Here is a 15,528-nt window from a genome sequence, read left to right on the forward strand (position 1 = left end):
TTGTGATTACTTCACACCCACTAGTATCCATTCCCTCTCAAACTCTCTTTTATTCTCTTTCCTTGTGTGTATGCTGGATTCTTTGGCTACATTTCATTACTATATTGGGTTGGCCAAAATTTTGTTCGGGTTTTACCATAAGAGTGTATGGAAAACCTGAATGGACTTTTTGCCCAGCCAATGCACTCCCTGAAGCTATAGACTGAATCTTCTGTGTCTTCTGTTCTACCTACTTGTGCCAAGTACAACAGTGGATATTCAGTGTTTTTTAAGTTAATGTTAAATTAAGAAATACCTCCTAGTAAATATTCTGGAGCATATGGGTAATTTTAAGAGAGTAAAGGCCTACTTTTCCACTGCTATTCCTTAGAAATTATATAATTGTTAGTGAAGTGAAGTTGCTCAGTCGTGTCCGACTCTTTGCAACCCCGTGGACTGTAGCCCACCAGGCTCCTCCGTCCACGGAATTCTCCAGGTAAGAATACTGGAATGAGTTGCCATTTCCTTCTCCAGGGGATCTTCCTGACCCAGGGATCTAACCCAGGTCTCCCACATTGCAGGCAGACGCTTTAACCTCTGAGCCACCAGGGAAGCCCTGTAAAAATAGCCATGTAATACATTTTTTATTATTAGTGGTGAATCACGTGGCCTCTGGAGAGAGGTGCAGATCAATTTTCAGTTTATTTCAATCAATACCATGAACCTTATGAAAAAGCTTCTCACTGTTACCAAGAGCAAAGAAAGCACAAAGGATGTTCAACAGTCTATCAGGGACAAACGAAACTAAATCAAAGTTGCAAATTACACAGAAACATGTTCTTTGTAAAGAAGTGTGATTGTACATGTGGGTATTGGTGTCTGCGTGTATATATTCAAATACATTTTGATAAACTTTGGAGTGTGTACTGAATTCTTATTTAGCTCTAACATGGCTCAGCAAAAATATTTATCAAAATTTTGAAAATATTTATTTAAAATATCTTGTAAAGCAGTTATCCTGGGAGAAAATTATATACAAATCAAACCATAACAATTTAATGTTTGGGGCTTAGAAGGGTAATGTTTCTGATAGATGAATTGAGAATGTATTATTTTTCTAGAGTTGAACTATATTTTAAGAAGCGTAATTACTCCATACATAAGAATTCAGAATACAGAATCAACAGAGGGAAAAAAGAAGAAAAATGTACTTATCCTACACTGTAGCAAGCTTACTGAGGCTTTACATGAATACATATTTATAAAATTGCTTGTGACAATTCACACGATCTGATTATGTGGTAGGATGCTCTGACAAAGGATTTGATTGCATGGTGCATTGAGCTGTGGCTAGTAAATAATAACCTTCCCTGTTCATTTGTTATTGTTGGGAAAGAGGCAGAATACTGAAAATTCATTTATATCATAAACAAATCAATTACAGATGAAGGACTTTGGATGGCATGACATTTATGTTATGCCACTGAATTTTATGAATGGATGATGCATTTTTCTAAAGAGGATGTTAATTTTGATTAGGTCAGCTGTGCTTAAGGTAACCAGCCCATGTCACAGATTTTTTTCCATCTGTGCTGAATGATTGCAAATAGCCTTGTAAATACATTTCTTAGGTAGAGATGCAAAAGTCATTAGTTACTTTTTTCCGAGGCAAGAATTGCCTAAGACTCTGTGTCCAAGTCCACCATACAAGTTAAAATAAGGGATATAATTTAAATATTAAAGGGAAGAGTTTGCATTTGAGGGAGAACAATTTCAGGAAAGAGTACAGATTAAGATATAAAAATCATAATTTTAATGTAATTATTAAAAAGCAAATTTTATTTATATTGCATTTCCTGTGAGGTAAATGCACTCAGCACAAAAATAAATGCCATGACAAGCCCCACTGAACTCAATTACAGGATTTATATAATAAATAAGTGTGCACATATATGTGTGTATATTTATAAATGATATGAGGAAAAAAGATATATATGTGTGTATACATATATATATTCCACAGAATAAAAATATTTCTGTAGCAAGCAATTAATCTTAGAAATGCAAAGTATTCACAATGGGAAAGATGGTACTAGTAAATGTGAATTATTATGAATGTAAATTTTGATTGTGTGTATTATAAAACAGATTGAATGAAGTTTACATTTACTTGGTTTTATTCAATTTATTTTTGCGCTAGAAGTTTTGATGTGTAGATATTTTATTTCCATATGGAACAGTGTCTTATACGGGGAAAGATGTTCAGTAAGTATTGCTTGATATTAACTATGACATTTATCAATAATTCCACATATTCTGATATAGATAAAAATAATTTATGTGACCTTTAATAATAAAGATCAGTATGGCTAACCTTTATTACTAACAGTATCATTATTGGTACTGTTATCAGTATCAGTATTTATTATTTATTGTTAAGAGTATTATTAACAGTATCATTATATACAATATCATTATTATATGACATTTACTGTTCTTACTTCATAGACAAATTGTGGTAGAAATGTTAGATGAACCAACTGATGCAGTCTCATTCCAGTTTATTATCTCAACTGCAGGGAAGATATGAACAACATTTCCTAGACCACCTTGCAGCTAGGAGTCCTGATGTACTGGCTGAGTCATAGTTCCAGTGTGTCAGTGTGGCTGTGGACGCAAGTGATCTGGAGCGCTCTTCCTATTTCCCAAATTGAAGCCAAGTTATTATGTTGCTGCTTCCCAGGTGGCACTAATGGTAAAGAACCTGTTTGCCAATTCAGGAGATATAAGAGAAGTGGGTTCAATCCCTGGGTTGGGAAGATCTCCTGGAGGAGGGCATGGCAACCCACTCACAGCATTCTTGCCTGGAGAATCCCATGGACAGAGGAGCCTGGCAGGCTATAGTCCATAGGGTTGCAAAGAGTTGGACAGGACTGAAGCAACTTAGGAGGCACAATTTTTAAAAGCTACTTTTTACCCCCAGAGTGTGGATACAGTGTAGTCTTGTATCCAGCTGCTGACACAATGGCTTTCTGAACACAGTAGTCCCTCCTTATCTGACATTTCAGTTACCTGTGAGCAACTGCAGTCTGAAAATATTAAATGAAAAAAATCCAAGATTGAACACCTCATAAGTTTTAAATTATGCACCATCCTGAGTACCATGGTGAAATCTGGTGCCATCCCACTTAGTCCTGCCTGAAAAGTGAATCGTCCCCTTGCCTGGTGTACCTCACTCATCAGTCACTTTAGAACTGTCTCATTATAGGCAGACTATAGAAGCATAGCACGTCTGTGCTCCAACGACCCTCACTTTACTGCTATCCCCAGAAAACAAGAGTAGTGATGCTGGCCATTCAGATATTCCAAAGAGAAGCCTTAAAGTGCTGTTTTGAAGTAAAAAGATAAAAGTTCTCCACTTTATAAGGAAAGAAAAAAAAAAAAAGTTTTGTACTGAATTTGCTAAGATCTATGGTAAGAAAAAATCTTATCTTTGTGAAATTGTGAAGGAAAAAGAAACCCATGCAAACATTTCACTTCAAAATGCAAAACTTGTGGCCAGTGTGTGAAAAGTGCTAGGTTAAGATGGAAAAGGCATGATTTATACAATAGGATAGAGAAAGACCACATTCACATAAGTTTCACTATAATATATTGCTGTAATTGTTCTATTTTATTATTAGATTTTTTGGGCTTTTTGTTTGTTTGTTTGTTTTTAATTGTTCAGTTATTCAGTCATGTCAGACTCTTCTTGACCATTTGGACCACAGCTTGCCAGGCTCCTCAGTCCATGGGATTCTCCAGGCAACAATACTGCAGTGGGCTGCCATTTCTTCCTCCAGGGGATCTTCCTGACCCAGGAGTTAAACCAGTGTTTCCATTGTTACTTTTTATTAGTTGTTGTTAAATGAAATTTTTAGTAGGTATTTATGTATAAGAACAGAGAAGGCAGTGGCACCCCACTCCAGTTCTCTTGCCTGGAGAATCCCATGGGCCGAGGAGCCTGGTGGGCTGCAGTCCATGGGGTCGCTAATAGTTGAACATGACTGAGTGACTTCACTTTCACTTTTCACTTTCATGCATTGGAGAAGGAAATGGCAACCCACTCCAGTGTTCTTGCCTGGAGAATCCCAGGGATGAGGGGGCCTGGTGGGCTGCCATCTATGGGGTCGCACAGAGTTGGACACGACTGAAGCGAATTAGCAGCAGCAGCAGCAGCATGTATAAGAAAAGCAGTATGTGTAGACTGTGGTACTTTCCATGGTTTCAGGCATCCTCTGGGGGTCTTGGACTGTTTGACCTCTGTGTAGTAGGAGTAGCCGCTCTCTTGATGGCAGGCTGTATGGTGGTAACCAGGAAGGCATTTATCCAGCCAAAACTAGTGCTTGCATCTACAACCTCCTCAACAGTTTTGTGACCCCTGGAATTCCGAAATGTAATCAGTTAATGCTTGAAATACCTAAAATTATTTCCATTATCTACATGCAAATTTTAATTGTTATACAGATTAAATTCCTGTAAAACCTTCCTTATCTGATTTCCTTAATCTTATTATATATTATGTCACTTATGGGATTTTGAAAGAGTTTAAAAATTTAAATGCCAGGGTACCTATTTTGGAAGCTTTGATGAAATAATGAAGAAGAATATATCTTCTCTTTCAATCAGTATATTTTTATTCAGGGTGGGTCACATGACACTCATGGGGGTAGATGCTGGGAATTTAACCACAAATTAAACAGAGTTCCTACTCTCTAAAATACTAGTGTATGTTAGGGGGAAAAGAGATAAACACTTAAACTAATATACAGTTCAGTAATGCAACAGGAACTTCCCAGGTGGTTCACGGGTTAAGAATCCTCCTTCAAGTTCAGGGGAATTGGGTTCAATCCCTGGTTGGGGATCAAAGGCCCCATATGCCTTTGGGTGTGGCCAAAATTAACAAACAAACAATTTAAAAAAATAATAATGCAACAAGGAAAATCATTCATGACATTTTTAAAAAGTGTTTCTTTTTTTTTTCTATTACATCAGACAGACATACCTATAAAATAGAGACTTGGCAAGAGTTAGCCAATCAGATCCTCTGGGGGAAAGAAGGATGGTCCCAGCAGCACTGCTGGCTATATGAATCATTAAGCTGTTTTCCTGCAAAAATAAACCGTGCTTGACCATAAAGTATCAAAACAAAGGGACGAGAGGCTGAGTAGAGACTTACTAGTCAGGAGACCCCATCATGAATGACATTTTGCAGCTTTATAGCGATTGTGAACATTGACAGGGAGAAAGGGCAAACACTGACATGATTCAACCCAGGAAAAAGCATGACCTTACGCTAATCTGAATAATATATCTTCAGCATTGGTGAGGAGGCTAGGTCATTGATATGAAGTAACAACTAAATAGAGTAGGCCAAAAAAAGTGAGAAGTGTTTGAAGGTAATTTTGAACTCCATGTTGACTAGCACAGGAGCTGAAAGGAAAGAATGTGTCTAAAATGGTTCTTAGAGAAGTTCTGGCCTGAGTGAATAGCTATACTAAGATTGAAATCAAAATGAAGAAAATATAGGTAAAAAGTAGATTGGGATTGCATCTGATTGATGTTTCATTGTTTTATATGTTAGTGTATTCACTTAGGTTTCTGCCTGATAATCATCTTTTCTCTTTTATGTCATTTTTACACACCTTTCTGTGGGTATTTTTTGTTGTTGATCTTATACCTCTGAGGAGGAAACTGTAATTTCCATGTGGTCCTCTAGAATGTGGAAATGTAGAGTTATTGATTCTTTCCTCTTTTGTAAGCCTAAAATTCTTTTCCATAAAGGCATAGCATAATATACATTTTCATTCTTTACCCTGATGTTTACATGGCTGAAATGACTGTTTTAAAAAAGACAATGTAAAGCTCCTGGCATTATCAATAGTGTTTCTCATAAAATATATTTATGTTCATTTTCTTCCAAAAATGATCACATTTTGGAGATATTTGAGATTAAAATTTTTATATTATATGTATGTGCATCATAGGTATCTCAAACTTTTCAAACAGTTTCATTTTCCAACACATACAAAGTGCAAGCAAATCCATGTGCACACATGTCCACACACATACATTTTTATGCTCTGTATACTTTCAACTTCAGTGCAAATTTGACTAGATTACTAAATGGAACTTTTAGAAATTCTAATAAGAACTGTGAAATTTTCTTTGTAATATTAGAAAAAATACACCTTAAAATATTCATAACTATTGAGTCTTGAGTACCACTTCACAAGATTTATTATATGGAAACTGTTACAAGTTGAAAAACATTTCTCTGTTATGCGGTTTTTTGTATCACCGTAATGTGAAAAGCAGAAGCTACATTTAGATTCATCAAAAAAAGTGGTTAACACATTATTGATTGGGAGACTTTTGCAAGATCAGACACCAGTGGCCTTACTACATCTCTGGTGTTTAAAAAAAAGTAAAATTTCATATAGTAGAAATTACACAGTTTCTAAAAATAATAATATTGTAGGATAGTTAATAAATAGTATATGATATGAATAATATGACATAGTAAAAATAATTAAAGAAAATCAGCTTTATAATTCCTTAACTTTTAAATTTCTTGTTAATAATATTATAGTTATATGCACTTGTACTTCCATATATTTTCTGAGTAAAAATGAAATATTTTATAATGACGAAGTGGAATTGTAGTAGTTATTGATTTCAGTAACTTTTATAAGTCTCATCTTTTCCACTGTATTTTATTATAATTAAATACAAGCAAGCAAATAAATAACATGGCAAAATTCCCTTGCTCCACCTCTTATTGATATTCCAAATCAACATATAAAATGAAAAGCCTTTTGAAATGTAGCACATTAATTTTAGTCAGCAGAATTAGAATATATCACTTACATGGTGAACCATATCATAGAAATAACATATAAATTATTTATATACATTTTATGTAAAGAATCCTGAACTAGAGGCAGATAAACTTGGTTTCAATACAATATCACTTTGTTCATAAGAATTTTAGCTTTGAGCCAAGAACTTTATATAGGTAGGAAAACAGTTTCCATATGTATAAATTGGATAAAAGAGATAGTGCTTATTCATAGATACATAATAAATAATAATAAATAAATATCAGTATTTCTTAGAGGGAATCTCAGAAATTTGGATAATATTTTATCTTATATACTTTGCCTTAGGAAATACTCATTTGCAGTAAAAGATGAAAAAATTCTATTAAATATCTAGTGTCAGCCAAAGAGGCCAATTGTATTTTTTAAGTAATTCCTTCCTCAAATAAAGAACAAATAATAATTTTTTAGATAACAGAAATACAGCTATATTTAATAATATGTATTTTATCTCCTGTGATCTCAAGGTAGACAAGTGTGAAGAACCCACCAACCAATGCAGGAGACGCAAGAGATGAGTTCAATCCCTGGGTGAGGAAGATGCCCTGGAGAAGGGAATGGCAACCCACTCCAGTATTCTTGCCTGGGCAATCCCATGGACAGAGGAGCCTGGCAGGCTACAGTCCATTGGGCTGCAAAAGAGTCCGACACGGTTGAGCAACTGAGCGAACACACATTTTACCTCCTAGTGTGTTTATGAATACCTCAAAGTAATGATAGAAAATAAAGTTAGAATTATTCCAAATTGTTAATTAATCGTAGAAAACAATTCCCACTTTGAAATGGGTGAGCAAGGCTGCCATTCATGGTGCTTCAGAATGGGCAGTTAACAGCCAGCCCTGTTCAATGCAGAGGAAATGGAGATACAGAATAACAAGGGCAGTCAATGTATGGCAAAACCACTACAACATTGTAAAGTAATTTGCCTCCAATTTAAATAAATAAATAAACTGCAAAAAATAAAATGAAATAAAAATCACCTGGATATTTTTGACAATAAAATGAAACACATACGTTTTTGCTTAGTCATCTATATATTTCAGAGATAAAATCTGAGACTATGCTACTTCTTGATTGTTTTAATAATCGATTTCACTTTTGGCTGCTCTGTGTAATTTGTAAATGTAATTCTTGATTTTAAATATAGAACAAAAATCATAGTGATGTAGTCAGGGAGATTATCAGTCTTGTTTCTGGATGCATATGTGAAGTAATTCTCACGATCTACTGCCTAGTTCCTTTGCTATGCTTAATTTTCCCTCTCATCAAGATTTTATATGTAGATATATGTAAATTTTAACACTATATATTTGTTTCTCATTGCATTTTCATAAAGGTAGAAAGTCCTGTTTGTGTATACCATCTGAAATCATAACTATTAAGATAAAAAAAGGACATTTTAAATTAAGTATATTAGGTGTTACCTTAAAAAAAGAATGTATGGAACACAAAAATAAGACCTAAGGCAGGTTAATTGAAAAAAGTTTAAGAATCAGCTAGAACAGTGTCCTTTTCTCAGGAGGGTTCTGCTAATGAGATTGCTCTAATATGATCTCATGTTCCCCTGCTGGGGTATGTTATCACTTAATAACCAATTGAAAATAGTAGTACTAAGATAGTATAGATGAACTCAGATAGAGGAGGGTTTTTCCTCCTTGCTGTGTTACTGTATTAATTTCTTCTTACTTTAAATATATAACAGAAATCATGCTGACACCTATAAATAAATGTCTCAGAAGGGACACATATTACAATACAATTTAATATTGTCTCAAGTAAACCTTTGTGATTCCTTTTACTGGATATACATAAAATAAATGCTTCTTCTTCACATTCCTAAATAAAAAGTTACTAAGTGTTAATAAACATTGCTTCTGGATATTATTATTTATAATATTGGGAGATACAGTGTACTGGTATCATTATCTTTCAAATCCATTATTCTTATTATTATTATTATTAAGAAAGAAGAAATCCTATAAACTGGATACACAGAAAGACAGATTAAAATGTATTTGTATGTTATACTACTATCATTCCCAACAAGAGGAATCTCTAACAGATATATAAAATTTTCTGCTTTAATCTCTGTTGTGTGAAAATTATTCAGAGGATATTTTATTAGGCAGGAAATAATAATTATGTTGAAGGAAATGTATCATGCAATTATTTTAAAATAACAGATGTAAAAATATCTGCAGATATAATTAATTTACATGTTTTCCATCTAAAATTTGCAGAACCGAAGAGTCTATTCTAATATATTTATAAATAACAAAAATTAAGTAATATTTGAATGCTATCGGGATGAATTACTATTGAATGCAAAGAGCATTTTATATATTTTTTCTTTTTTAGTAAATAAATTACATAATTATCTCCTTAAACAAAGTAAAGATTTGTCTTGGGTAAGAGTTCCATATGGTTGGAAAAATCAAATTTGATTTGTTTTTTATCACAAAACAAGAATCAGGATGCATTCAATTGAAGACTACAAAAAAAAAAAATCACTGAATTATTGATTTTCCTAGGTTGAAATATATTCCAGGTTTCTGATGCATCCTTCTGTGCAAAACATGGTTCCTCCCAGTTGTATCGACCAAGTAACAAGGAACTAGCCATAAGCAACTTAGAGATAAGTGAAGGAAATGGAAGTTCAAAGCCATTAAATTACATTAAAAACGTCATAACTGTTGTAACAATAATTCCTGAGTGTTATTGTAAGCCAGAGATCTGAGAAAATGAGCAACAATGCCGAAGGACTGAAATCATGTTGAGGGATTTAAAGCGTGGGTCTCAGGACGAAGTTTGCAGGAAGAGGAGCAGCACATGAACAGAGGCCAGGAGGAGCATGGGAAGGTGGCGCTGCAGGGGCCTGCAGGCGTTCTAGCGCATTCTCCTGTAACCCGGAGAAAGCAACATGAGAGAGAACGGAAAGGGGGGCGCAGGTCAAATCACGACGGTGTGAACTACACTGACGCACCTTCTCTTTTGCTGAGAGAAACCGGACTCCATAGAAGCATTTTAAGCAAGAGGATGGGTTTTCAGAGTTTAGATAGAGGTTGGTCATTATTTTTTTTTTTTTAAAGGTCTAGTTCAGTTCAGTTCAGTCGCTCAGTCGTGTCCGACTCTTTGCGACCCCATGAATTGCAGCACGCCAGGCCTCCCTGTCCATCACCATCTCCCGGAGTTCACTCAGACTCACGTCCATCGACTCCGTGATGCCATCCAGCCATCTCATCCTCTGTCGTCCCCTTCTCCTCCTGCCCCCAATCCCTCCCAGCATCAGAGTCTTTTCCAGTGAGTCAGTTCTTCGCATGAGGTGGCCAAAGTACTGGAGTTTCAGCATTTAAAGGTCCAGATAGTAAAAAAAAAAAATTAAGAAAAAGTATTTGCTTGAAATACTATTTCTTTGAAACTACTGTGTTCTAACATTGTAGTTCGATGGAGCTGTGGACAATATATGATATGTGAGGGCATGTAATTTACAAAACAGTGGTGTTGGATTTGACTTGTGGGCTGTGGTTTGATAATCCCTGGTTTAGAAAGACCAGTCTGGCCTTGATGAAGATAATATATGCTCCGGAGACGTAAACCAAGTAGCTGTAGGCTGCAGAATGAAGCCTTTGGGAAGGAAGAATTACAAAGTTATCAATGCTATAAAATACAAGGAAGATAACCCCAGATTCCATATGAGGGTTATGGAAGAGACTTTGGATGACTCCCACATTGCAGGCACAGACGGAAAGTTGTATGGTGGCAATGCTGTTGATGAAGGAGGAGTAGATTCAGGAATGTAAAGAGAGTTAGAAGTTAAATTTGTGTATGTTCAGTTTGGATGCCAGGAGATATCTGGGAAGACTTTTCGATAAGCAGTTAGATATGCTTCTATCCAGAAAGATTTAATCTGGGTTTTTGCATATAACAACCATCTGATGACACAGAAAGAAAATAAAATTACTCAATGAAAATGCATAGTGTGGAATGAAAAAGGGCTTAGGGAAATATCTTAGAAATTCTCACATTAGCCAATAAAACTGAATATGCCAAAGAGAAATAGCCAGAGAAATAGGCAGGTAAACAATTGTGAACTGAAAGTTAGAGAGATTCCAGCTTCCAGGATGTAGAGAGGTCAAAGGAACATCATTTCCACTCTGACAAGAACAACAACAAAAAAACACTCAGTTTAGTTCAGTTCAAACACTCAGTCATGTGCAACTCTTTGCGACCCAATGAACTGCCGCACTCCAGGCCTCCCTGTCCATCACCAGCTCCCAGAGTTTACCCAAACTCATGTCCATTTAATTGGTGATGCCATCTAACCATCTCATCCTCTGTCATCCACTTCTCCTGCCTTCAATTTTCCCCAGCATCAGGGTCTTTTCCAATGAGTCAGTTCTTCACATCAGGTGGCCAAAGTATTGGAGTTTCAACTTCAACATCAGTCCTTCAAATGAACACTCAGGACTGATATCCTTTAGGATGGACTGGTTGGATCTCCTTGCAGTCCAAGGGACTCTCAAGAATATTATCCAACACCACAGTTAAAAAGCATTAAGTCTTCGGCACTCAGCTTCCTTTATAGTCCAACTCTCACATCCATACGTGACTACAGGAAAAACCATAGCCTTGACTAGATTGACCTTTGTTGACAAAGTAATGTCTCTGCTTTTTAATATGCTGTCTAGGTTGGTTATAACTTTTCTGTCAAGGAGTAAGTGTCTTTTAATTTCATGGCTGCAATCACCATCTGCACTGATTTTGGAATTCCCCCAAAATAAAGTTTGTCACTGTTTCCATTGTTTCCTCATTTATTTGCCATGAAGTGATGGGACTGGATGCCATGATCTTAGTTTTCTGAATGTTGAGCTTTAAACCCAACTTTTTCACTCTCCTTTTTCACTTTCATCAAGAGGCTCTTTAGGTCTTCTTCGCTTTCTGCCATAAGGGTGGTGTCATCTCCATATATGAGGCTGTTGATATTTCTTCCAGCAAAGTTGATTCCAGCTTGTGCTTCTTCCAGCCCAGCATTTCTCATGACATACTCTGCATATAAGTTAAATAAGCAGGGTGACAATATACAACCTTGACATACTCCTTTTCCTATTTGGAACTAGTCTATTGTTCCATGTCCAGTTCTAACTGTTGTTTCCTGACCTGCATACAGATTTCTCAAGAGGCAGGTCAGGTGGTCTGGTATTCCCATCTCTTGAAAATTTTCCACGGTTTATTGTGATCCACACAGTCAAAGGCTTTGGCATAGTCAATAAAGCAGAAATAGATACTTTTCTGAAACTATCTTGTATTTTTGATCCAGTGGATGTTGGCAACTGGATCGCTGGTTCCTCTGCCTTTTCTAAAACCAGCTTGAACATCTGGAATTTCACAGTTCACATATTGTTGAAACCTGGCTTGAAGAATTTTGAGCATTACTTTACTAGCATGTGAGATGAGTGTAATTGTGTGGTAGTTTGAGCATTCTTTGATATAGCTTTTCTTTGGGATTGGAATGAAAACTGATGTTTTCCAGTCCCGTGGCCACTGCTGAGTTTCCAAATTTGCTGACATATTGCATGCAGCACTTTCACAGCATCATCTTCCAGGATTTGAAATAGCTCCACTGGAATGCCATCACCTCCACTAGCTTTGTTCATAGTGATGCTTCCTAAGGCCCACTTGACTTCACATTGCAGGATGTCTGGCTCTAGGTGAGTGGTCACACCATTGTGATAATCTGGGTCATGAAGATCTTTTTTGTACAGTTCTTCTCTGTATTCCTGCCAACTCTTCTTAATATCTTCTGCTTCTTTTAGGTTGATATCATTTCTGCCCTTAATTGAGCCCATCTTTGCATGAAATATTCCCTTGGTATCTCTAATTTTCTTGAAGAGAGCTCTAATCTTTCCCATTCTATTGTTTCCCTCTGTTTCTTTGTACTGATCACTGAGGAAGGCTTTCTTATCTCTCCTTGCTATTATTTGGAAGTCTGCATTCAAATAGATATATCTTTCCTTTTCTTCTTTGCTTTTCACTTCTCTTTTCACAGTTATTTGTAAGGCCTCCTCAGGCAGCCATTTTGCTTTTATGCATTTTTTTTTCCCCCCTTGGGGATGGTCTTGATCCCTGTCTCCTGTAAAATGTCATTAACCTCTGTTCATAGTTCATCAGGCACTGTGTTTATCAGATCTAGTCCCTTAATATATCTCTCACTTCTACTGTATAATTGTAAGCTATTTGATTTAGGTCTTACCAGAATGGTCTAGTGGTTTCCCCTATTTTCTTCAATTTAAGTCTGAATTTGGCAATAAGGAATTCATGATATGGGCCACAGTCAGCTCCTGGTCTTGTTTTTGCTGACTGTATAGAGCTTCTCCATCTTTGACTGCAAAGAATATAATCAATCTGTGTTGACCATCAATCAGTCAATCAATCAGTATTGACCGTCTGGTGATGTCCATGTGTAGAGTCTTCTCTTGTGTTGTTGGAAAAACGTGTTTGCTATGACCAGTGTGTTCTCTTGGAAAAACTCTATTAGCCTTTTCCCTGCTTCATTCTGTACTGCAAGGCCAAATTTTCCTGTTACTCCAGGTGTTTCTTGACTTCCTACTTTAGCATTCCAGCCCCCTATAATGAAAAGGACATCTTTTGGGGTTGTTCATTCTAAAAGATCTTGTAGGTCTTCATAGAATCATTCAATTTCAGCTTCTTTAGCACTACTGCTCAGAGCATAGCCTTGGATTACTGTGATACTGAATAGTTTGCCTTGGAAACGAACATAGATCATTCTGTCCTTTTTGAGATTGCATCCAAGTACTGCATTTCAGACTGTTTTGTTGACTATGATGGCTACTCCATTTCTTCTAATGGATTCTTGCCCACAGTAGTAGGTATAATGGTCATCTGGGTTAAATTCACCCATTCCAATTTAGTTTAGTTAGCTAATTCCTAGAATGTCAACATTCACTCTTACCATCTCCTGTTTGCCCATTTCCAATTCGCCTTGATTCATCAATCTAACATTCCAGGTTCCTATGCAATATCACTCTTTACAGCCTCAGACCTTGTTTCTATCACCAGTCACACCCACAACTGAGTGTTGTTTGTGTTTTGGTTCCATCTCTTCATCCTTTCTGGAGTTATTTCTCCACTGATATCCAGTAGCGTATTGGGCACCTACCGACCTGGAGAATTCACCTTTCAATGTCCTGTCTTTTTGCCTTTTCATACTGTTCATATGGTTCTCAAGGCAAGAATACTGAAGTGATTTGCCATTCCCTTCTCCAGTGGACCACGTTTTGTCAGAACTCTCCACTATGTCCCGTCCATCTTTGGTGGCCCCACATGGCATTGAGTTAGACACTGCTGTGGTTCATGTGAGGAGATTGGTTAGTTTTCTGTGATTGCGGTTTCAGTCTGTCTGCCCTTTGATGCCCTCCCAGTGCCTACCATCTTACTGTGGTCAGGTAAACAATTGTGTACTGAAAGTTAGAGAGAGTCCAGCTTCCAGGGTGTGGAGAGCTCAAAGGAACATCATTCCCACTCTGACATCATCAACAACAACAACAAACACTCAACAAACTTCTAATTCATGTATTTACCCAAATACAGAGAAACCAAATGTTTACATTGTAAAGCAACATGTGCCTAAATTCAAAGCACATGGTGCCTTCAATTAGAGAGGTCAGGGGAATATATAGTCATTCAAAATTAATGCAACTAAATACAGATTAAAAATAGTTCATCTTGAGATAATGAAAAATAAATAATATGGAGGGCACGCTGGCAGGATAATGTGAAAACCATGGGAACTGCAGGGTTGAGGGAATCCCACCGGGCAATCCCAGAAAATAATAGAAAAGGTACTAAGAGGTGCCCACCTGAATGCTGCCAGAAAGAAGAGCCCACGTCCATCCCTCCTTTTTCTAAAATGAGGAAGACCCTTTAACCTGGGAAAGAAAGGGAATGCACGCTGTTGTTTTTATTGCACTGGTAATAATGTAAGGCAGCTACAGTGAGAAAGCAGGGAAGTAAAAAATTCTCTGATCCCACAGCTACATGGAGCAGGGAGGGTGGCAGGAAACCCAAGAAGGCCAGGCCCACATGACCTGGGGACACCAATCTGTTTGAGGCAAAGGTGGTTATTCAGAACAGAGACACAGACTCCCCTCGGTCCCTCATTAATAAGCTGTTGTCATTGTTCAGTCGCCCAGTTGTGTCCAACTCTTTGTGACCCCATAGACTGCATCTAACCAGGCTTCCCTGTTCATCACCATCTCCCAGAGCTTGCTCAAACTCATTTCCATTGAATCAGTAATGCCATCCAACTGTCTCTCCCCTATTATCCACTCTCCTTTGCCTTCAATCTCTCCCAGCATCAGTGTCTTTTCCAGTGAGTCAGCTGTTCACATCAGGTGGCCAAAGAATTGGAGCTTCAGCTTCAGCATCGGACCTTCCAATAAATATTCAGAGTTTATTTCCTTTATGATTCACTAGTTTGATATTCTTGCAGTCCAAGAGACTCTCAAGAGTCTTCACCAACACCACAGTTCAAAAGCATCAATTCATTAGCACTCAACCTTCTTTATGGTCCAACTCTCACAGTCCTATATGACTACTGGCAAAACCATAG

The sequence above is a fragment of the Capricornis sumatraensis genome, chromosome 4, assembly GCF_032405125.1.
Source record: "Capricornis sumatraensis isolate serow.1 chromosome 4, serow.2, whole genome shotgun sequence".
NCBI lineage: Eukaryota > Metazoa > Chordata > Mammalia > Artiodactyla > Bovidae > Capricornis > Capricornis sumatraensis.